Source organism: Bactrocera dorsalis, chromosome 1, assembly GCF_023373825.1.
Source record: "Bactrocera dorsalis isolate Fly_Bdor chromosome 1, ASM2337382v1, whole genome shotgun sequence".
In the NCBI taxonomy this organism is placed as follows: Eukaryota; Metazoa; Arthropoda; class Insecta; order Diptera; family Tephritidae; genus Bactrocera; species Bactrocera dorsalis.
Genome location: NC_064303.1, coordinates 23,467,486 through 23,493,925, shown reverse-complemented (window position 1 = coordinate 23,493,925; position 26,440 = coordinate 23,467,486). Strand labels below are relative to the sequence as shown.

The window sequence follows — 26,440 nt, the reverse complement described above, 5'->3', positions numbered from 1 at the left end:
CAGCTGTAGCACCAGCGCAATTGCCTTTCAGATGCTGATTAATGCGCACGACTGTGTAATTTACAAATGAGTACATATACATATTTACCTACATATATACAGACATATAGTATTTATGCACATAGTGCAAATGTGCATAAGTGTTTGAACTCGCTTTTAATAGGTCTTCTACTGACATACAGGCAGGAGTAAGCATATGTAAGTTTATCAAATATCTCCCTTCCGCTTTTTCTCTCTTTATTCAATGCTTTATAAAGAGTGTGACAGCGATCAGATTTAGCTCAAATATGCGCCGTTTCGTTCGATAATCTGTTTCCATCTAGATGACAACTTCATAATACTTCCCTCGTAGAAGCCCCCTCCTTATTTGCGAAGAACTCAGACAGTCACTTTTCACAAGCCTCTTTTGAGTTCAACTTTACAGCAACAAGGGCGGTGACCATGGACAGGAACAGCTGGTAATCACTTGGCGCTATGTCCGGGCTATATGGTGGATGCGATAAAACCTTCCATCCGAGCTCCCGCAGCTTCTGACGAGTCATCAACGAAGTGTGTGGTCTGGCGTTGTCCTGGTAGAATATTGCACCCTTCTTGTTGGCCCATTCTGGACGCTTCTGGTCGATCGCCAGCTTCGAGCGGTCCAGTTGTCGCAGTAGATGGTAGAATTAAGTGTCTAGCCATAAGGAAGTAGCTCAAAGTGGATAATTCCCTTCCAATCCCACCAAACACACCGCAAAACCTTCATGAACGTCAATCCCGGTTTGGCCACCGTTTGGAAAGATTCACCGGCCTTTGACCATGGCTGTTTTCGCTTGATATTGTCGTATGTGATCCATTTTTCGTCGCCAGTCACCATCCGCTTAAAAATGGGTCGAGTTCGTTCCGTTTCAGCAGCATATCGAAGGCTTTGATTCGGTTCAGAAGGTTTTTGCGTCAAATCATGCGGCCCACAAACATCAAGCTTTTTTGTGTTTCCAGGCTTCTGCAGATGGTTTAAAATGGTTTGGTGACTAACTCGCTTGGTTTGGGCGATGTCTCGAAATGCCACATGCCTGTCTTACTCGATCTTTTCCATGATTTGAGTTAGTGTATATACATACCTTCCAAACCAATAAAACTATATCGATATCTAGAACGATAGCGTAAAAGTAGGTAAAATCGGGTGATAACGCCGCCGACCCCATATAACGTTTTTTTAAAAACTACTAAGAACGCGATTAATCAGTAACAAAATACTTACATCATAGACAATAAATTTTACATCCACGATGACACAAGAAAGTTTCGTAAGAGCTGGTGTCAAAATTGGAGGGTAAACGTAACACCGCCCCCTTTTAAGTGAAATCACATTCCTCAGGGCCAGCTCGAAAGATTTAAATCAATACCAAATCGAACCAAAACTGTTCAAGCCCCAAGGTACTGAATATGGGTAACATTGAAATTCAGAGAAAAACCTTTCTTCATAATACTAACTCTATATGTCGAAAAAGGTTTAAGTCGAGTCAATATTACCCTGACTTAACTTTTTATACTTTGATCACTAGGAACCTGTTAGTACGTGGTGATGGCAAAAATTTATTAAATTGGGTTGATATTACCCCAACTCCCATTTACTAATATAATGATTTTTACCTTTCTAACAACCCTTATGGCGAATATGTCGGTCAGCGTATGTGTTGTACACAAAACTGCTTGGATTCCGATGCTCTGGTTGACGTTTTACATCTTAAGGCATTTCCTTGGCATTGATTCTTACAAGTTGCAGGAGTATACCTTAACCTTTTCTTACTTGTTATACCATGAACAGGGTAGTTTGTAACACACAGAAGGAAGCATCGGACACCCTATAAAGTATATATCAGTATGTTGAGCCGAGTCGATTTAGCCATGGGCGTCTGTCTATCTATCCGTCTGTCTGTATATATACGAACTAGTCCCTCATTTTTTAAGATATCGTTTTGAAATTTTGCAAACGTCATTTTCTCTTTAAGAAGCTGCTTATTTGTCGGAACTGCCGATATTGGACCACTATAACATACAGCTGCCATACAAACTGAACGATCGGAATCAAGTTCTTGTATGGAAAACTTTCACATTTGACAATGTATTTTCACAAAAGTTGGTACAGGTTATTTTCTAAGACAACAATATAATTTCCGAAGAAATTGTTCAGATCGGTTCACTATAGCATATAGCTGCCATACATACCGAACGATTGGAATCAAGGGCTTGTATGGAAAACTTTTGCATTTTTATGGTATCTTCTCGAAATTGGACCTGGATTACTGCTTAAGGTAATAATATAATCTCTGAAAAAATTTATCAGATCGATTCACTATAGCATGTAGCTGCCATACTCGGATGACTTGCCGTTGATTGTATTGTGAAGTAAGCCAATGGAGTCTTATTTTATCCAGTGGCTCATATTGCTACACAAATTCGGAGATATTACTATCCAAACACTACCACAATCCATTAATTTGTTGTTGTTTTTGAACAATGGTAAGTTAGATTGACACCTAAATTGCACAGAGTTACATATTCATGATCACATGTTTACAACAAAGTCTTAATGTCTGTAGAGTGTCTGTTATAAGTTAAATATGTATGGTATATGTATCATTAAATCCAAAATTTACGTTCAAACATCTTATTCGAGCAAAACATTTTTTTTTGTCCTTGAATTTTCAAAATCCTAAATTTATAAATAAGGAAGTTTTACGTATTCACCATTAGAAAGCTGAAAAAATCGTAAACAATTGGCCGACTGGTTACTTTGGCAATGAAAGACTTTTCTTCGTCTGCGCAAATATTAAAAGATAATTTTAAATAGATAATAGATAATTTTTGCGAGCGCTGAAATTTAAAAAAATCCCATCTACAAATTTTTCATATTTTTTCGAGAGAGACATGTACAATATGTTGCCTCAAAGAACACAAAGAATTTTTTTTCCACGAAAAAATGTTGTAATGTAAATTTTTTGGATAAAATGACTCGTATAATATTATATATAACATATATATATGTATAATTTTTATAGTTTCACTCTCCTCTGCCTTAACTATATGTAAGTATATTGGTCATATCTTTATTGCTCCCTCGTTGTTGCATAGTGTATTATTACCAAACGAATAAAGCTACAGCAAATATGACATAATTGCCTATAAGTATCTCCTCATAACACCATTTTTATCAGTAACTTTTTATTTACAAAAGTATTTGTGTATTCGTTAATTTATTGCTTAAATATTTGTCAACAATTTAATTGCCTTTCGTAAGAATTATACAACTTAAAAAATAAAATAGTGCAAATATTTTTAATTGCAGAAACGCAAATAGAACAAACAAACAAAAGATTTATTTTATTATTATTATTTAGCATTTTTTTCATTGAGGGCTGGTTAAAAAAGGCTGAGCTATAACATGCCATCAACAAGTACAAAAGAATACACCTCACCAATACACCCATCAATCCGTCAACCACGATTACACTAGATATGAGGACTCTCTATACATCACAACCAAGGAAGCAAACGGGCGTTCCCACAAGGCCGTTATACATGGCCCTCCACTTGTCATCCGAAACGGCCAAAATACGTCTTACTGGGTTTTAATCTAAAACTAAGAATTATGTGTACCTTTTCCATTTTTTAATCGGGATTCAAATAAATTGTTAGCTACATTTTCGAAAATGTTCTATAAATATTTTGCTTCTATTGAAACTCAAACAAAAATTGCATACCGCTCAGTTTTTTAATAAAAATGTATATGTATTATATATAGCGAGTGCTAAAAGATAGTAAGTTAAAACAAGGGTGATATTCCGAATAATCGGTTCTTCCAAAATGCCGATACCATTTTTTATGTGCACTTATTTTCCTTCTTTGACTTGGGAATGGCTGGGATAAGTAGATATAGTGATAACAGAACTGATATAATTGAAAGTTGATAAATATAAAAAATATATCTCATTTTAGCTTTATTGTCAAAGGAAGCTAATACCAGAATTGTAAGTACCCATATAATGAGATGAATTCCACGTTCACTTATATAATCAACATATATATGTACTATATATAATTTCGATTTATTCCGAGACTAAAACATCAGAAATAATAGATTTTCAGAAGAATTATAACATTTGCGATGGATATATCACGTTATAATATTATTTTTGAAACTTTAGAATAGATGCGAGTATCTAAAACTCGGTTCCTCTCAATTTTCATACCCTGAACGGGGTATATTAAGTTTTCCACAAAGTTTGTAACACCCAGAAGGTTTTAAGATATCGTTTTGAAATTTTGCAAACATAATTTTCTCTTTAAGAAGCTTCTCATTTATCGGAACTGCCGATATCGGACCACTATAACATATAGCTGCCATACAAACTGAACGATCGGAATCAAGGGCTTGTATGGAAAACTCTTGCATTTGACGATATATCTTAACGAAATTTAGTATGAGTTATTGTTCATAGAAATAATGTAATATCGGAAGAAATTGTTTAGATCGGATCACTATAGCATATAACTGTCATACAAACCCAACGATCGGAATCAAGGGTTGTATGGAAAACTTTCGCATTTGACGTGGTATCTTCCCGAAATTTGACATGGATTACTGCTTAAGGAAATAAATCTCCAAAAAATTGTTCAGAACATATCGCTCATTTGCTGCAAGACCGAAATAACTCAAAAAATCGATTTTCCAGAAAACGCGTTTAAAGTTTTCAACTGCCTACAACCTTACACGGTGACTCCAACCTTACACCTCTTCTCAAGCGGAGCATATAAGAGATATTCATATGAATTTTTCACTCAACATGAAGTATGATATACCGAACAATTCTGCAGCATTAACTCAAAAATCACGTTTTTTGATTTATGCCGGTCTTGCAGCAAATGAGCGATATTACTATAGCATATACATAGCTGCCATACAAACTGAACACATAGTTACTAAAAAAATGCACCTGTGAAGAGTATATTAGCTTCGGTGTAGCCGAAGTTAACATTTTTTCTTGTTTGTTTGCTTTTGTTTTTATAATCATATTTTTTTCTAATTCATTGCTAGAAATAAATAACCTACATCCTTCGCCTGAATTTCGTTTTTGACAAAGTCCTTTACTTCAAGGAAATACGTATACATATATATCGCAAAACAACTTTAAATAGTAACTTTTGTTCAGCCAGCTTGAATTTGTTTAATAAGTTGCGTAAATTATCTTGAAATATCGAAATATTTTAATAATAAAAATAAACTGTAAAAAATTATTATCGCCCGAGCAGGGACTTGAACCCTGGACCCTTGGATTAAAAGTCCAATGCTCTACCGACTGAGCTACCCGGGCACATAACACTCCATTAGGTGGTCCTTTATAAGAACACTAAGAGTAAGATGTGCCAGCATAACCTAACAAAATATGTATTCATATAATGTAAAATTTTGAGCAATAATAGTTGCTAAAAGCCGAGATCACAAAAGTTTTCGCGATTGTGATTAACAATTTTTTACAATTAACTAAAAAAAACCACAAGGAATTTGAAATACAATTATGTTCAAAAAGTAGCGGAAATGTAAAACCGCAATTTAGTTGGAAAACCAAGAACTCATTTCGAAACCCCAAGGTCTTAGTTTGAAGCTTGTTATCAAAAAATTATATTTTATGCGGTTGAATTCATATAAAATCAGCGACGCGCATAATATGCTTATCAGCTATAGAGGCAGCATGGCAAGGCACAAAATCACGTTTGAAAGTAGCAGTACGCGCAGTTGTTGGCTTCCAAACTTTATATTTACTTATGGACTTCAGCAATAAAAAACGCACACACATAATTACTATAACCGCTATCTTTGGATTCGGCAACAACGCGTTAATTATACCGCTTATTGGGGGGGCGAATCACGTGTGACAACGCTGTACCACAACTAGCCTGTAGATAATGTAGGCTGCGAGAAAAATAATATGTAGATACGCCTGTATACCACTTCAACAAGACTTGCGCGCCGACTTCCGAAGTCATCTGTGCAAACAGAGCGAAGGTAAGTAAACACCTATGCACTAAATTTCATAAACATCCGTAAATATGTGCACACATACATATACATATATGTATATGTATATATTTACACCATATAATATCATATGTTTATAGCGATATATTATGGCTAGTTTATTGCTTGACTGACAGCTAGCAGCTTGTAGCGTGTGATATGCTCTCGAAACGTTTACGTATAAATATGAGCAGCTTTCACCAAATATTGAGACAACAAATACAAATAGCTCAGCAGTAAAGGCAAGTGACTAGCAATAACACTCTTCTTCAAAAATCGCCCCCTTAGCAGAAACGGCATAGCCCACAACATTGTTGCTTTCAGCCTGTGACTTGCGTTCTACTTCTTGGCATCAGCACATTTGTTGCTTTCATCGGCATCGTAAAGCCGCACTGCGCCGCATTTGTCAGCCGACTCTTTAATTACGGTATTTAATATCAAATGACAAATTCTTAAGCCGTCGGCTGCTTTATTTGTTTGCGCTGTTAACGCTTTATGACTGCTGAATTTATTTACTTTAATTAATTTAGGGTAATTAGCGTTGATGGATGAGGCGCATTAACTTCTGCTGCTGCTACTACCATTACCACTGCTGCGGCGTTGCTTCGCTGCTACTGCACTAAATGGCCTGGGCTGGGCATAAACATTTTCGTGACTGTGTGTTTAAATAAGTTGAAGCTTAAAATTATGAGCATTTATAAAATTTTATGTGGCAGCTTTAAACAATGCCATGTTTAGTAGTCTACTGGTAGCTACGTGTGTACATACTTATAATAAAGTATGTATGTATGTACATATATGTGTACATAGTTATATGGTGAGTTATATATTTTATATTACATACGCGATAACTTTTACCCATTGTTTTTATTAAAAACTGAAATATGTTTATCAAAAATACCAAATTGTAGTTTCCGTTGCGGTTTTGCGATGATTACGTTCGTAGCGGAGTGGAGTAGTGCAAAGCCAACTCGTAAGATTAACAGTGGCACTCCATATGGTAAGATATTTTCCACATTGCTCTGATTACTGGTGGTAAATGATTTACTTAGAAAACCTCGAAGAACCACACTATCGACTTTGCTCTTATGGTCAGCAGTTTCTTTTTAAATTCTACGAGTCTACGAGCTAAGCCAAGTGTACCCATGATATTCAACTTAGCGAAAAAACAGTTGAGCCGTCATTCCAACTAAAATTGAAATGGTTTTATTTACCAGGAGGAATAAAATTACAGACGCTCTTTTGCGCTCGTTCGGAGACTCACACCTTCAAGCGGTTTGTAAGGAGAAAGGCTTGTCCTTAAAAAAAGCTTTCATGGAAACCAAATATTAAGGAGAAAGTAAGGAAGTTAACGATTCATTATACTGCTATAGAAAACTATAAGGTAGGGTTAGGGACAATTACCAAAGGTTGTGTTTTGGCTCTAAAAAACCGTAGTAAAGACAATTATGTTTTACAGTATATTTGTCTAGCGGAGGGTGCTCGTGAAGGTTACTCTTGACGTATCCAAAGAGCGGCACTTATCGGCATCTCATCCGCACTGCGGACTACACCAAAAGTAGCACTTGATGCTATTGCCGACATGTGCATTGCCACTAAGATCGCTTTAAAGCTCAGCGAAGCTGAGTATGAAAGAGTTCAAATATGAAACAGCTGAAATTCGCTGCTTTTCAACTACGATCGATGAAGCTACTTCGAGGCAGAAGTGGCTGCTAAGGCTGCTGCTAAGGTAGCAGTAGTCCTCCTGCTCCGATGGGCAACTTTTTTAAGCGAAGTGAGCACAGCCACATTAGAGCGACACGCTTGTATAGCTCGTTAACTATGCGCCTAAAGTCCCTCGTCATCGCTAGAAATAGCTTTAAGCTATTTCATTATCAGACACGTTCGGCTAGATCTGTGTTGTCATATTCGCCCGTGCATGCGCTTAGCTGCCGTTGGTCAAGAACAAGTTTCTGTACGGCTACGAGATCTCTCTGACCTAAAGTAGAACTCAGGAGTTCCACTAATCTACTCGTCCTTAGCAAATTTAGTCTTCTAGGAGATCATACTGAACATTGCCATTGTGTTAGGCAAACACTTACAATGGAACAACATCTATCAATAACACACAAAGGCAGCTTTGAAATCGACGACGGTGTGTGTCGATCCTCCTTTCACGGCCCTTTCCAGGATTTGGCGCATGGTGAATATCTGGTTGGTTGTTGATTCTCCAGGCCTAAAGTCACACTGATAAGGTTCAATCAATTTGTTGTCGGTGGACTTTAATCTTTCACACAATACGCTCTATACAACCTTATACGCGATGTTGAGGAGGCTTATCCCACGGTAGTTGGCGCAGATTGTGGGGTCTCCCTTTTTATGGATTGGGTGTAGAATACTTAAATTCCAATCGTTGGGCATGCTTTCGTCCGACCATTTTTTACAAAGAAGTTGATGCAACCTCCTTGTCAGTTCTTCGCCACCGTGTTTGAATAGCTCGGCCGGTAATCCATCGGCCCCCGCCGCTTTGTTGTTCTTCAGTCGGGTAATTGCTATTCGAGCTTCTTCATGGTCGGGCAATGGAACGTCTGCTCCATCGTCATCGATTGGGGAATCGGGTTCACCGTCTCCTGGCATAATACTTTCTCTGCCATTCAGCAGGCTGGAGAACCTTTGAGGGTTCTCCAAGAGTGTGCTGTGGTCTCGAAACCTTTTCTTAGTCGTCGCATATTTTCATAGATTTTTCGAGCATTACTTCTGGCCAGCTTGTCAAGCTCTTCGTTCTCCTGCATTTCGGCCTCTCTCTTTTTGTCTGGAAATGCGTCTCGCTTCTCTCTTCAGCTCTAGGTATATATCCCATCTCGCAAGTGTTGTGGTCGATTGTAACGTTGCGAGGTAGGCAGTCCGTTTTCTCTCCACTGCGACACGGCACTCCTCATTGCACCACTTGTTCTTTTGCATTTTCCGAAAACCAATGGTTTCGATTGCAGCTGTACATAAGAAGCATAAGTGATTGCAGCTTCTCGACGTCGAACCTTCTTGTGTTTGTTGACGTGCGTTTTTTTCTGCACAGAGGCGGGTGCGAATCTTGGCTGCAACAAGATGGTGGTCCGAGTCTATGCCAGGACCTCGGAGCGTACGCAACATGATCGTTTATGCTCTTAATGAAAGCAATTATTTTATTTTGTTACTTTTGATGATCCTGTAAGAAGTTTTGCTGTCAACGGTCACCTTTTTTCTCAGGGACTGCTAGAAATGACGTCGTAATGTAGTTTCACAAAATCTTAGTTTAATATGTACCTTTGGAATAATAAAAAAGTTTAAATGAAATATTTATTTATCGGCGAACCTCTTGACTCATATACTCGTATTCGTAAATACTTAAGTGCATGTCTTCTATTTGAAATATTATTCTTTGTGGGATGTAATTTTTCAGAGTATGACCTCATGTTGCACTTATTCAAGAGCAAGGGTATATATTACAAGTATTAAACACATATTTTTCCTTAAACATACTATAAAGCATATTAATTCCCATTTATCCTATGTACTTTGCAATTTCTTTTGCGGCTAATAGCTGGTCTTTTATGATTTACCTAGAGGCAATATTGCTAAACAAATAAAAAATAGCCGCCTGAAATTCCAGAATAACACAGTTTTGTGTAAAGTCTCGACTGCTTATATTTATAAATTATTTTAAACCAAATGAAAACGGTCAACTGCCAAGGCACTGACACTTGTGGCTTAAATGGCGTTAAAGCGCTAAAAGTCGGCGGCGCTTTTGAAGTGAGCCATCTCAACAGCGCAGCACAACAACAACTTAAGCAATAGCAAAACCAGAAAAAAAAACAGTAAAAGAATGGCATAATGTAACACAACAAATGAGGCTTTAAATGCTTATGTCGCAGTTGTAAAAAACAAAAAAAAAGAAATGTCAGAGGAAATAAGTAAAACAAACGGTGGACTAAACAAGCGCCCTACCGCTACGAACATGGACTTAGTGCAGCTAAAAAAACCACAGTAACAATCTACTTGAGTGTCCGCGTCCGCATCCGCGCCGGTGGTAGTAGTGATGGTGGCGGCGCGGCAGCAACGAAGTCAAAACTAAAGTGATTGTGTAGAAGAAATATGGAAGTTAAAATGCCATGACAGCATGAACTGTTCGGCACTGACAGTGCGGCAGTCGACAGTGGACAGGCTTTAAATGTGAGTGACAGCTTCTCAAAAGAGTTAATGCTGTTATTAAGCTGCGCGCACTGCTTTAACCGCTTTAACTGCCTTTTAGAGACGGTATTTGCCGCCATTGATTGCATTTGCTTCGTCGTTTGGATGGTTGACTGGTTGGTTGGACGCTTTGATGGTCGACTAAGTGAGCGCGTAATAATTTTTGTACGCTTTAATATTATGATATTTTGAGGGCTTATTGTGTACACTGACAAAGTTTTCTGAAGCTCAGGAAATTATAAGACGTTTTCTTTATTTGGCCCTTCGGAGAGTTATCATGCAAGCAAATTAGTGTTATCTGGCTAGTTCCAAAACTAACGCAAGATTGGAATTAGATGAAGGGTGTTCCAAAATTAACGCAGGAAAAAAACAAATCGATTTTTTATAGTTTAGGCATAGTGAAAATGGAACGTTACACGATAGAACAGAGTATCCAAACAGTTCGAAACTTTAATACAAAATATGGTTGGATTAGGGTTTTTACTTTTTCATCCTCTAAATCTTGCATTAATTTTGGCACATTTGTCAATGTGCGGGTCATCATGACCAATTGGGAACCTCAATCCTAGTCAAGAATTGTTTCAAGCCAATACGAACTGTTTGGGGTGCATTATGCCTGCCCTCAAATGCATGAAAAGGTGTTTACTGGCTTCAGCAAGACATGTCACAGTAGCCCTCAAACAATTCGTTTCAAAAGTCCTTTCAAAAAAGTCATTAAACATTCGTTGTTAAAAGTAGGTGTGATTGACTCTCTATTCAGATTTCCAGATGCGATTTCTCTAACTTATTTTATTGGGGTCTTTCCGAAAACAGAGCAATCCTCAAGAACTGAAGTCAAACTTTCGTGTCGTGAAGTCGTTTCGACTCGTTGTTGGAGAGTATATCTTTCCATGATGAAATTACAAAACTTACTGAAGAGAAAGTTCAAAAGAGCGGGAAAAATATGGCGTCGTTTCCTATCGGTCTATACTTGTAGCTCTCCAATCAAACCCCCTTTATTTGTATCGTTCAAAAGCATTTTATTTAGAATCGGCAGAGGCTTGACGCTGAAAATAAATTTACTGAATTTTGTGAGCGTAGAGATTTGGGCTCATTACCCCAGATAGCTAAAGTATCCCAATGTATAGCTCACCCCATTTTCCTACTTACCACGCTAGCGAAGACCACAACCTAACTGAGCAATGTTACAGTTATAACGGAACTTCATTCTGCCAAACTCCACTTTTTCCAGTGTAGCAACGAAAAAATGCCTTAAATGTCTTCACATAGCTTTCTTCGTTTAGTTTCATAATTTTTATGTCTCCTCATGAAATGTTTGTAAGAGCGTGAAGGGGAAAACATCATCGCGTCATACAAATCAAAGCAAATTTATCCGTTCAAATGTCCGAAACTGTCACTTTGACAGTTTTGAGTGATTTGTGAAGACAGTGCGATAATAATGGCGTTCCTGTCAACGAACACAAGCCAAGCAGCAAATTGACGGCAATAGTTGTAACGGGTGATTTTTTTGAGGTTAGGATTTTCATGCATTAGTATTTGACAGATCACGTGGGATTTCAGACATGGTGTCAAAGAGAAAGATGCTCAGTATGCTTTGACATTTCATCATGAATAGACTTACTAACGAGCAACGCTTGCAAATCATTGAATTTTATTACCAAAATCAGTGTTCGGTTTTTTTTTTTTTCGGACAAATTTTGTTCAGCGATGAGGCTCATTTCTGGTTGAATGGCTACGTAAATAAGCAAAATTGCCGCATTTGGGGTGAAGAGCAACCAGAAGCCGTTCAAGAACTGCCCATGCATCCCGAAAAATGCACTGTTTGGTGTGGTTTGTACGCTGGTGGAATCATTGGACCGTATTTTTTCAAAGATGCTGTTGGACGCAACGTTACGGTGAATGGCGATCGCTATCGTTCGATGCTAACAAACTTTTTGTTGCCAAAAATGGAAGAACTGAACTTGGTTGACATGTGGTTTCAACAAGATGGCGCTACATGCCACACAGCTCGCGATTCTATGGCCATTTTGAGGGAAAACTTCGGACAACAATTCATCTCAAGAAATGGACCCGTAAGTTGGCCACCAAGATCATGCGATTTAACGCCTTTAGACTATTTTTTGTGGGGCTACGTCAAGTCTAAAGTCTACAGAAATAAGCCAGCAACTATTCCAGCTTTGGAAGACAACATTTCCGAAGAAATTCGGGCTATTCCGGCCGAAATGCTCGAAAAAGTTGCCCAAAATTGGACTTTCCGAATGGACCACCTAAGACGCAGCCGCGGTCAACATTTAAATGAAATTATCTTCAAAAAGTAAATGTCATGAACCAATCTAACGTTTCAAATAAAGAACCGATGAGATTTTGCAAATTTTATGCGTTTTTTTTTTTAAAAAGTTATCAAGCTCTTAAAAAATCACCCTTTATAATATATGATCGGATTGGAATGAATTGTACAAAGAGTGTTTTTTGATTTTTGTTTAAAATTTTGAACAATTGTGTAAACTATTATTCAACACTTAAATAAGTTTTTGACAATGACTAACATTATGGTACACAAATGTCTTATTATAAAAAAGGGTGAATATTTCAAAAATGTAATAATTAATTTTGGAGCTAGTTACACATATTTGCATTAAGTATTGCAGATGTTTTTTCGCTGACACTGACATTCTAAGAAAGCTAGTTAACTTCCTGCTCTTTCCTCTTTTCCGGTTCTTTAGTTTATTGTTGTTCTAGACGCACTTGGCGCACACACCCCTCATGCGAATTTCAGGTTTAAATAAATATTAGTGGACTTTTTTCCCAACCTTGATTTAAATACTTTTCTTGACTTGTTTTGACATTTATGCCAGCGTAACAGAGATGTTTTGTCGCATGTTTGCGCACGTTTTCCTGTCAACTCATCGCCTTGCTCTTTTGTTTTGGCGGACGTGAGCTGGTGTCACGAGATTTAACACGACAGTGGTTGGGCGTCGAGGAAGAAATGTGCTGAACATGTGCGAAACTCGTGCACGCAATGACGTTAGTGAAAATACTTTACGATGAAAATAATTTGTGGAGATAATATTTCGATCAAAACAAGTTATATCACGTGTTTGAATAAGTAGCATATATGTATAGGCATGTGTTTACGTACATCAAGTCAGCTCTTCTACACGAGAGTAAATATGCACATTTCAAGATGGCAGGTGGTTACAGAATGACTAGATCGTAAGTTATTCACTGCATCACCTATCTACCAGATGGTGGTATTTTGAATTTTTTAGATGACTGTACATTTTGCTGTGGCTCAAATTAGATAATGGGAAAAGGTTCGGTACTCTTATCGTATTAAGAAAAGTCAAGAAAGTATGTGTAAATTCTTTTAGAAATGGATTCATTGGATAGGTACCACACCCTTTTTCCATATATTTGATCGTAGCATATACTGTTGTGCTCGTGGTATAATTACAGTTTGCCACACTGAAGGAAACGTTAAGATTCGAGATGTAAAAACATTTTGCTGTTTTACAGCCGCCTCGAGGCTGAAAAAAAGATGTGACATTCAAGCTGACACCCTCTGGGTAGAGGGTAGACAGCTTAATTTACTCATTCGGCTCAGGTGCCACACTTTTTACTTCGGTATTTATGTTCTTAGACGATCTCTTCGATATTATCCCTAGCTTGCACCGAAACTGGAAAATTTCAGAAAATAATACAAGACGCACGAACCCAACTAGATCTTCAGACACAAGCAAGGAACATAGAGATATCGGTATGCCAGTGAGATCTCTTTTTAAATGAACTGCACCAAGCCCAGCAGAACAGAAGTCAGAAAAGGTTAGAAGCCGGAAACACCTTGTGTCACGTAATAAAAGAGAAATGAAACAGCAGACAAAAAACGATATAAAGGCCAAAGCCAACCCCAGGCAACTTTAAACTGGGGCTCAAAAATGCGCTTAAGAAGAATCTACGTGGTATAGCTTTTGTTAGCGAGAAGAAGCAAAGAGCCTCAAAAGAGTTCCGAGATCTGCGCTAATCTGATGGCCATTGATTTCGTAGGGACATTACATTTATTGATTTAACTTCTCTTAAAGAAGCCCTTCAAAAAAAGTAAATACTCTGTTTCCTCCCTTATCTCTAGTATGAAATGAAATATTACCTTTGATTTCGATATTATACCCTGAACAGGGTATATTAAGTTTGTCACGAAGTTTGTAACACCCAGAAGTAAGCGTCGGAGACCCTATTGAGTATATATATGTATAAATGATCAGTATGTTGAGCTGAGTCGATTTAGCCATGTCCGTCTGTCTGTCTGTCGATCTGTCCGTCCGTCTGTATATATGCGAACTAGTCCCTCAGTTTTTAAGATATCGTTTTGAAATGTTGTAAACGTCATTTTCTCTTCAAGAAGCTGCTTATTTGTCGGAACGGCCGATATCGGAGCACTATAACATATAGCTGCCATACAAACTGAACGATCGGAATCAAGTTCTTGCATGGAAAACTTTTGCATTTGACAAGATCTATTCAAGAAATTTGGTATGCTTTATTTTCTAAAGCAACAATGTAATCTCCGAAGAAATTGTTCAGATCGGCTCACTATAGCGTATAGCTGCCATACAAACCGAACGATCGGAATCAAGGGCTTGTATGGAAAACTTTCACATTTGACAATATATCTTCACGAAATTTGGTATAAGCTATTGTTGATAGAAATAATGTAATATCGGAAGAAATTTTTCAGATCGGCGCACTATAGCATATAGCTGCCATACAAACCGAACAATGGGGATCAAGGGCTTGTATGGAAAGCTTTCACATTTGACGTGGTATCTTCACGAAATTTGACATGGATTACTGCTTAAGGTAATAACATAATCTCCGAAAAAATTGTTCGGATCGGATTACTATAGCATATAGCTTCCATACAAACTGGACACATAGCTACTAAAAGAAATACACCCTTAAAGGGTATATTAGCTTCGGTGCAGCCGAAGTTAACGTTTTTTCCTGTTAATATTTGTGTTCACCTCCCTAAGCTGGATCATGCAAATATTCACGGCGTTATTGATTGCAGTCAAATTATTGCGCCCTAAACGCTTCGCAATATGTGAATAATAATTTTATTTATCACCTACGAACGTCCGTGCACACTTTTGTAGCCACAACCCACACTAATTGTCAGCTTAGTTGTTGGAAGCGATAAAAATATAACGCCAAATAATTTCTTGCTTCAATGTTATGTGTGAATTCGTAAGTTATAGACACTCATATATAAAATATTGAAAGTGTCTATTTTGTTGGTGCAATAGTAATGTTGCCCGCACATACGAATTAGTCGTGTTAACTGTCACTGCGTGTTTATGTAGGTGATGAATGAAATGCTTTTCAAACACATTAATTTTCGATGCCAAAAGCAACAAGAAAATACAAAAAACTACAGCGACAGCAGCCGAAAAAAGGTCGAAATAGACATGAAACGCCAGCCAAACGACTTACAGACCGACTAACCGACCAATCGACCAACCACTGGTGCGACAAGAAAAATATTGACAACACAAAAATTGTATATGAGAAATATAAATAACAAAGTGTGTACAACAACAAAGCGCAGCATTTATTAGGAACCGCCACGCCACACCAAAGCACAGGAATATTCATATTTAACATGAATAAATACCTACATTGTCTTATGTGTGTTTATCTGATTGTGTGCGGTAAAATGGGCAACAATAATGCGAGAAAAAAGCCAAGCGGCTACTGCTGACACCACAGCTGCCACCGGTTGGCTGACATAGACGACAACGCTATGTTCGTTGCAACGCGCAGACCGCCGCTACTTAGCCAAGTTTCGCCGACACAGCGGCCGCTTGTGTCTTCGATTATTTTGACTTGTCTGGCTTTCTTGGGGTAGATCCAGCACAGCCGCCGCTGCCTTAACGTCTCTCGGTGGCGTCTGTATATGCGCTATTATGTTGTTGTTATTGTTGTTGCTGCCCCGGCGTGGCGATACTTCAAAATGACTAATGACCAGCGATTATCGGGCGATAAACAAGAAATAAAGGCAACATGAAATTTATATTATTGTTTTAAACATTTGTCAGTGACACTATATTCAGTTGTGTGTGTGTGTGTGTGTAAGTTTCGGCTCGCTGCATAATTCTTCTCGTATAACGATTGTATATTGTATGTCTTCATACATATTCATAAGTATATTGTGACCTGCTGATTGCCTCTTTTGTGTCTTACTGATTGATCTTGTTGTAGTTGTTGTCATTTTAAGTAGCTACTTGAAACGTGCTCATATTTCATCAATCTGATATGAATAGCTCCCTATAACGCCGCACACATATGTATGTATGTATGTATATAAGGCGTCATAAATTAAAATTTAGGTAGCCATTGTGCACAAAATTTGACTTACCCATAGATTCTCTTGTACGCTGATGTGCTTAATTTCATGCATGTACATTAGGGTATTTTTGTTTTTTTGAACTATTAATTTTTTTTCAGTCCCGTCTCGAAATTTCCTTGGAAATACCCTTAAAAAAATTCCCTGAAAATTTTAGCTCTTAATATAACATTAAAGACTGGACCAAGGCATATAAAAATTGTCCATTGAAAATACACTACAATCGTGAGTTTTTATGTTTAAATTCCTACAGATCAGAGGTATTTTATGGCATCGCTTTGACTTTAGACACATGTTTCTCAGAATTGAACACTCTACAAAAGTGCCCATTACCACAAAGTCGAAACTCACACCGGCGAGGTAGTACGGGGCTCTAAACCTGATTTTTCCAAGAATTTCGAATTTTTTTGTATATATCTCGTAAATGACAGGAGCTATAGAAAAAATTTATATTACAAAATTGTAGGAAATTTTATTTGCTATAAAAAATGTTCGAGGTCAAAATTGCTATCATTAATACTTCTCGAGATATTCGGCTTTTTAAGTAAGGCTTTATAGAATTTTTATAGATGGTATGTATTAAAAAATCTATGAAAATTGCATACCAAAAACCAAGAAGCAAGAGTTGTCGGCCCATAATTCCGGTCTCTTTTAATGAATAGCTACGCGAAAACAACGCATAACACTCAAATAGTATTCCGTGTTGGCTGTTTGGCCGGTTGAAAGGAATTCGGAGAGCACCACACCTCGGTTATCGAAGAAATATGTCAATATAAACCCAATTTTTGACCTGCCTTTACCACGATATTCGGCCGATTGCTCGTCTGATATTCCAACGATGCCAGTAAAATCTCTGCCTATTAATCGTCGTTTCCCAAGCACCAATTCTTTAATGTTATAGACGTGTAGATCATTAGTTCATGTTGATGGCCTTAGCAATTTGAACAACTATGAATGGTTTACGTGTAAGGACTCGAATTCTGCGCGTTGCTTTTTCGTTGAATGAATTCAAAACGAGATGGCCACTGATCTCGATTTTCTCAAGAAAATTTTGTTCATCTTTGAAGGTCACTTTTCGATAAAACAAAATTATCAATTTGGAGTGATCATAAACCACTAGCCAAATTCAACCAAACCAAAATTTTAACCATCGGTTGTAATGTATTCGACTCATATGGTCAATATGATTTCCATTGATGTATCGGAAAAAAACAGATTACACTTGGTCAGATTTAAATTCGGATTCTTTCCGGTTATATGTATATACCCACTAGTTCAGGAATGTTATTCGTCGATTCAGTTGCCTTTATACTCCACGTATTTGTTGGTGAATGTAAATATCTCAAAACATTTAAACAGAAATATTTAGCATACATAACTTGCTTTGCTGATATAATTTTATGATATTAGTGAAGAATCCCCCTTGCCTGCCACGAGCCCACACATTGCCTTCGACTCATAAATGCAATACAACGGAACCTATGATTGGTTCGTAGGTTAGTGTACAAGATATCTCAAAAAATTAAGGAAGAATATTTCCATCAAACTTGTGTGATGTAGGGCAATATGTTGTACTATACTAATATAAGATATCCCAAATAGTGCCTTCATAAAATGTTTACCAATCCACCTCACTCTTTTGTATTCAAGACCCTACAATATTGAATATTTGAAGACAAAGAAGTCTACGAGACAAGTATATATACATACATATGTACAAATAAATGATAATCGATGTGTCATGAATATAAACACATACATACATACATACGGACATATTATATATATGTATGTATATTTTTGAACGTACGTGTGCCTCAAAGCTCTCCCAATGAAATGGCAATACGCTAAGATTTTTAATCTGACATTTTGACATCATTAATTAAAAACTTTTTACACTTTTTACTCAAATAATAAAAAAATGAGGCGAAACAATATTTTATATAATTTTATTAAAGCTTTTTATGGTTTTCTACTGCCATGATTGACCTGAATTTCATAAAAAAATTACTTACGATCTTGAGTTGAAGTTTGTTGTGTGTGGTTGTAGCGGTTGGCTAGTCAGTTTTTCATTAAGTGTGGCTGTCAGATAACGCAAATTCCTATTTAAATTAATTGACAACTGTCATAAATTGAAGGCAAAAGCAATTTAAAAATTAAGTGCCGACTACTTGATTTACTTTTGATAAAACAATAGACTTTTATTGCGCGTAAAGATTAATATTTGTTGTCGAGAAAATGGAAGCATCTTGATCATGGAATTACTTGGCATATGCATTAGTATATATTGTTTGTGATTGAAATGAGTATTGTTTAGCGGACTTGAGTTTTATATAATTTTAGACAATTTATTATATATAAATACATATATGTACCTACTTCGGTGCGATAATGGCTGTTGCTTTCTCAGAATCCGATTGTGAATGGAATTCACTGAATTTGGTTGACATTAAGTAAAAAAGGCTGGTGATATGAATTTAAAAATGGTTTAAAAAAGTAAAGCCTTTATCTTAGTGAAATGAGTTCCGGTTATATGGTTGAAGCTGAATTGTAATGCTGTATAGTACTTGATAATAATAATAATAATAATAATAATAATAATAATAAGCCCAACGATTAATTTCTCTCCGACCAAACAACGCGATGTGCTCATTTCGTATACACTGAAACACAAGCGTCAAAATCCGCTACCGAAGAAAAATGGCAACAGGTAAAATTTAGAATTTATTTAAAAAAGGTGATCCATTTCAAGGTTCTCTACTTGTTTAAAGAAAAAACACAAAAACTATTAAGTTAATGGGAATGTTTATATCATTTGAAAGAACATACTTTGTCATTTATTTTTTGAAGGTTATCTCTATCAAATGAAGGCCGCGGCTACGTATCAGATGGCCCATCCATTGAGTCCAACTAATGATTACTTGTTCGAACATTTCGACAAGTAACTGGTGAATAACACACGTGATGTTTTGGTCCAAAGCCTGGATCGAAGCCGGATTGTCCCAAATGTAGCAATTTTGCTAGTTTACATACCCATTGGGTCAGAAATGGGCCTAATCTTTGAACACAATTTGACTCGAAATCGTCGAAACTTTTTGGAACATTTCAAGAGCCTATAGAGTAAAGCGAAGTGAAGGTCGAGCGGCTTCAGTTCTTGCTCAAGCTGTATTTCGTACGCTTTCAAAATAATATCGCGACGTAAACTGCGCCAAGTCGATCCATTCGTCAGTCTGAGTTGCTGCGAACGGCAACGAATCTACTCTTCATGGTCTTCGTGTACATTCTCAGCTACGGCTGCTATATCTTCATTTCATATTCGGTCCAATATAATCTAATAACAAATGCTGGGTCTCAATATGGGTACTGGTGTTGCGAAAAGTATGCTCAATAGACCGAATATGTTGACCATAAGTTGAGCAAAATTCTTTACAGAATGTGCATTTTCGTAATAAAGTAGAACGATTGACCACGTGTACAGTTAAGGCATAAGTCTCTCCATGCTGAAATGTCAAACAATAATGAACAAAAAGAATAGGAGAGCTGAACACGACTGAACAAAATTAACATGACAGCTTGACACGACTCATGCGTGGTCTGTCAAAAAAGGCAATTGACAAAAAAGTACCTCGACTTGGATCACCTTGTAATGTTTTATAGGGCAATTTAATAAATGAGAACTACATTCATATAGATATGAAGCGGAAGGGTTTGTTCAGTTCAAATTTCATTCTAACTGATCTTAAAAGAAAGGATCTAAACAGCTTTTATCATATAAACCGAAATAATGAAGTCACTTATAGGCATGATAATGAACTACGAATATCTGACCAAATTGTAAACAAAATTTTAGTAACATACTAATATCTAGATATCAATCATCATTTAACCAAACTAAGAGCACCTGTAGCTTTCAAAACTTGTGTATCAACATGAAGACTAAAATAAAGCGACTCCCAAATCAACATAGACAACTTTTTTTTCTAAACTATAGTTCTCTAATTCCGTCGGTATAGGTAGAGGTTGCATTATTCTTTCCTATCTATTCACATCTAGAGGGTATTCTTACACGAAAGTGCCTATCGAAATGACGATGTCAGATTTACTTAAGTTTATCTCGTTCAGGATGGTGCATGTCTATAAGATTTCCTACATTCCCTTATTCTTATAGCAGAACATACTACATTTGAGCGCATCTTTCGGACATGACTTGATAGCCCTGATAACCCTTGCCCAGACTGCTTCTGTATTTAATTTCTTAATATTATAGTATTTCTTTAATTCTGGGGGCCACCCAACCAATGCTTCAAATTTCAAAAGGTCTAATGACTTCCGTAGATATCCATATGCTTATCTGTTTATTTTTCAATGTTAATTTTCGAATTGAGTTTGGTATCGATTTTAACCCTCAGGTATTTAACTATGTGGCACAGAGAAATTGTTGAACTAAGAAGTGAGGGAAGACTACATTGAGATGGGTGTAACCTTTGTGGGCTTTTTTCCATAATATCACTGATTGTCGAAAGAAACATGCCTCATACCTTTAAGACCATAACGTCTGCATATGCTAATGCTTTCTCCTTAAGGAGTGCCTCTGCTTACGTAGCTTGTTCGTGTTGGTGGTTTCTAATATTGATCTCCAAAAAAATTTATTCGCTCTACGTTTTGAGAATCTCCTGAGTTTCTTGATTGTGTTGTATTGTTTGTTGAATCTGCTTCTTCGAATTTTGTGTTTAAATTGTACTAAGCGCAATAGTCGAATTCTTATTGATAGTTCTCTATATTGTTCTCCTTACACTTTGCGTCCACTAATGACATGACACTACAGATTCACTATCTGCTCATACAGTTCGTCTTGCTTCCACTTGTAAACGGACTTTTGGTTAGTTTTGGTTTTAATTTAAATGCACCGATTTAGGATCTGAATGACAGGATTTAGCTAAATTTTTTTTAAGCAAATGCCGTTACTAAAAATAAATATTTGCTAATAAATTTTGAATTGCAATAAAAAATGTGACTTGCCGCAAGAACAGAAAACAAATCATTGATTACTACTGAATCCAGTATAACCATATTTCTTAAACTGTTGCAACTACATAATTCATGTTTTTACAGATTAACCCCATTTTTCTTCGCCTGATTCGCTCTTTTCCCAGCAATAACTCTTATATAGGTATATAGGTATGGTTGTATGAATATATGAACATTCTGCGCCTCGATTGCAAATCGATTTGGCGAATATGCTTCCAATGGCCATAAACAATATTTCTATGACCAATGTGGATGATGTTGGCTTTGCTTCTCCTCTAACGCCTCTTGGTTATTGCTGCTCGTTTTTATTGCTTTCATAGCCATTGTTGTACAATAATTTATTTTCGTTGGAATTGAATGCAAACAACTGCCATTGCCACTGTTTGCAGAGCTATTTCATGCGCCCACCTCCCCAATATGCAACACCATGCAAGCCAGTTGACTTGACCGCCGGCCCCTTACCAATTCTACACACTATGTACTAGCATGTATGTACATATGTATGTTTATGTAGATATGTGTGTCTGTATTTGTGTGTGAAATCTGCAGTTATAACTCCCAGACGTGCCAATACTCGTATTACCAGCGTCCGCAAAATTTATTATGTTTCAATATTCGTTTGTGTGCTATTATTTATGCATTAGTATATATGCATGTATGGGAAAGTGTGCGTGTGTGTGTGTCCGTATTAGTGTTTGGTGCTTTCCTCCCTTTTTTGTGTGCTCATAAATCGTGTTGCAAACAAAATAACAAACTTATCACAATTCGAATGAAATTGATTTGTGGCCTGACGGCTTCCTGCCGAGAGCTTAGCACAGGCACTCATAAATATTGGAAATAGCGCTTGTACTGCTCGAGTCGGAACAGAAAATTAAGTAAAGGGTGTAGGTGGTAGAGAAGTGTTTTCGACTGTCTAATGATTAATATTTCATTCGTTTAAAATTTTGTACACATGCCCTTAAGTACATATGCATGTATGAGTGCAAATGAACGATTTCACTTTGTTCGTACTTTCTGATTTGCTATACAATTGTTTTCTTTTAATTGGAATTTTCAAACCCTCAGCATTCTTTATTTGGCTTTGTGCATATTGCTATATAAAAATTGTGGTTATGAATACAACTCTATTAATTACTCTATTTTAAATAAAAATATCGCTTAAATAAAAATATTAAAATTTTATGGAATGGTTGCGAGATTTCGATAATGAAATCTGATATTGTTTTCTAGTAGATATCTGTATACCTCTCCAGTGAGAGTTCTTGATATGACTTAACATTTTATATTTCCTATTGTAGATGGATGCCGAATCAGTGTTGTAGATTTTAAATTTGTGTTGACCTAGTAGTTCTACCACCAAGAAGTCAAAATATCAAACCATATTTTTATAAAAAATATTATATTGTGTATATTAATGTGTAGCTGAACGAAGTATACAACAGTCTTATTATTATTATTATTATTATTATTATTATTATTATTAATTGAATACAATTACAATTAATATATATATATAGCACTAGCGGTTAAGCCATCAGCTTACAACAGTCTTAAAACAATTATGTTGACCGAAACACAAATTAGAACTCTGAAAATGTAAATATCTACTAACTTTCCCAATGAGAGATAACTAACTACAACTGGACTAGTTCTATACAGATACATAGAAAATGCTCTAACCCGTGTTATTCCGGTTAAGACGAAATTCTATCTCAAAAGTGAGATAATTCCATCCCAAAGATCTGGTTAAGCAATATGACCTAATTGTCATATTGGTGATGATAAACACCATTATCTTTGTCTTTTTGAGGTACTTATATTATTTCCAGAAAATAAATACCTGAAGTGTTTCAACGTTTCAGACTTTCTCTGCCACGTCTTATGGTCTCTGGTATGAGCGCAAAAAATCTTAACAAGATATAAAAGTATATTCTCCTTAACCCATTAGAAGACAATTCACGTCGACAACGATGAGAAACTGTGATATTATTAAAAAACAATTTTAAATAAGTTAAAGCAAATATAAAATGATAATGGTCTTGCTTTATCCAAACTGAAGAACTTAAGTTACCACGCGTGCTCAAATTTCGTATAATTTAAAAAAAAAGACAATATTTTTCCTATTTGGACTTCAATATTCAGCATAAGCCTGCATCGATCACTTCTCATTTTGTAGACTTTCACATAATCATTAATTCTCTGGAGATCTTAGAACAGGGAAAATCGCTGGGCAACACATCCGGAGGGTAGGTTGATTTTACCCTTCAAATCTTAAAATATCTTTGTATATAATCTCAATTGTTGAGGTTTTTTCATTGAAAAAAGATATGAAAATTATTTCATGGGATCCCAAAAAATATACGACGGTTTTTCGTGTTTCCAAGGCTGCTCAGGATCATCAACTTCCTTTTGGTTCCTAAAAGTATCTTCTGGGTGTTTACCGGTTTCATCGTCTTCGATTCTCCTTTGGTCTGTTCAGATTCTCCTTCGAACTGTTCAGTCGCGACGGAAGAAAATCAGTATTATTATTTTTTAGACAAACCCTGTATAAATCCTCAGCATGATGGGAGAAGTTGGAATCCGGGTGACTGTCTGTCTATTCATCCCCCTGCGGGTAGGGGAACCCCCTTGTTGCAGGAGGGAACCGAATATACCCGTGGTAAGGCATGCCTGTCGTAAGAGGCGACTAAGATCCTGGCCGCCAGTCCAGAGTTATGTGGAAACTCAACTGGTAGTAACTTCGGTTACAAGGTCTTACCAGAGACTATAACCTGCTACCACGGGGAGCAGTAAGCCCTTGGAGGTAAAACTCCAATCTGCTCATTGGGTTTGGTCCTTTATGGAGATTCGTGGTGGCTGTGGTTAAAACCCAAATCGCGGGAAGAATTGACTTTGTCAGTTCAAATGTGGAGTTGCATTGCAACCTGGCGCCGTGCACATAGTACGGAAGAGGTTTTAGATGGGCCTCGAACCCCACCAAGGTGGTTGGTGTGTCCATGCCACACTGCCGATTGGTATTGAAAATTTTTACCCAGTTTTCAGGGCGCTGATCGACGCATAGTATTGATCCGTTGTGCTTCTGAGCACCGTGGATTTAGGCCTTCGCAGGTAGGATCCCACGTAAAACACTCTCGACTGTTGTCTCTCTATACAGTCACCGTCCGTCTGTCTGTGTGCTTGTACAACCGAATCAAGTTGTCGGAATAATATTGATATTAAGATATCTTGATGAAACTTGGAACACATATTTTCTGGCATCCAAGGAGAGTTGGTATTGCAGATAGACGAAATCGATCTTTTTCCATGTTCGCTGTAAGCTACTAATAGAAGGCTATGAGCTTCGAACCGCCCACATTTAGGAGAAAATCTATACCCTTGGACCTACTTGTTAGACTTGAACCAAATTTGGTAGGTAATATTATCCTACCATTCTTGCATTACGGTGTGAAAATGGGCGTAATACAATTTTAAATTCCACATGATTTTTTCACTTTTCAGAAGAAGCAATCAATGAATCCGTATAGAACTTTGAAGGAAAAGTGCCTTCAAATTGTCGCACTTTACGACCAAATGTTGTTCAAATCGATCCAAAACTGGTTTAGCACCCATGTACAGAATAACTGGAACCAGAAAATCCTTTTCTGGTAAAGGTATGCCTGTATGTGAAAAATGGGTTGAATCGGATCAATAGTGCCCTTGGTCTTCATCTACCTAACGGAAAGATTTCGAAGTTCCGATTGACTTTATGCCGCATATATGAGTAAAACTGAGAGAGCGATTTTTTCTCATAACGCTGCATTTTATTCTTATCATATTTCTATTTATGAGAACTAATAGCAATTTAAGCCATTCACAATAATAAAACTCTTCTAAAATATTAATAGAAACTGGTTGATGGCATTGAAGAGAGCAGTTATACCACTTACTTTGATATTACAAGAAAGACAGCTACCATATATTCACAACCTAAACCTTACATAATTTTATCATTCACTTTTTAAGAGAAAACGAAGTAAATCAAGTAACAAAACAAAGCCTGTCAAACTCTTAAAATAGGATATCTAACCTCCGCTTATTTTGTTTGTGTTAATTTTTTTATTTTGTCCTAAATTTTGTTTAAGTGTCGACAAAAATTTATTACCGTAATATTAATGACTGTCATGTCATATGAATCGTAGCATAACTCATCAGATACACCCACTTTCAAATGTCAAACTGCTCGTAGGGGCGTGTAAATGTTGGAGAGCATACACCCTCATTTTCGCTTCGGTACACACGGCGACATAAATTTGAAAATTTCGAAGGCGACCGTAATGGAGGGTAATAATTTGAAATTAAGTAAGTAGCAAGAAGCGAATTCTAAGAAATACGAAATATACTTGTAACCACACGGCATGTGAGGTAGTAATATATGGGCATGGCTGTTTGCACCACTTGTATACATGTATGTAAGTTATATAAGTGCGTACACATGTGTGTTGTGAAATAAAATAAATGTATCTCATGGGAATGTTGACAGCTCAGCCTGTCACCTACAACTGTCGACTTTAATTTTACAACATTGCATTGCAACATTGTCAGCAGCAATTGTAATAGCAACAACAACAAGACAGAAGCAGCGCATACAGCAATCATGTTGATGACAGCGACGGTGGTGCTGACAACTGCAGCAGCTAGCGACACTGACGGTGACAATGACAAGCTACAACAAAAAGCAACAACGATAGTGATGACAACAACAACAACAATAG

The 26,440-nt window shown here is 36.9% G+C and overlaps 1 non-coding gene across 1 annotated transcript; it reads right to left on the bottom strand.

Annotated features, from left to right (window-relative positions):
- Positions 1-5,281: 5,281 nt before the first annotated feature.
- On the bottom strand, positions 5,282-5,354 carry Trnak-uuu (transfer RNA lysine (anticodon UUU)). The gene has a single exon. It is a non-coding gene; the product is annotated as a tRNA-Lys (tRNA).
- Between the last annotated feature and the right edge of the window lie 21,086 nt (positions 5,355-26,440).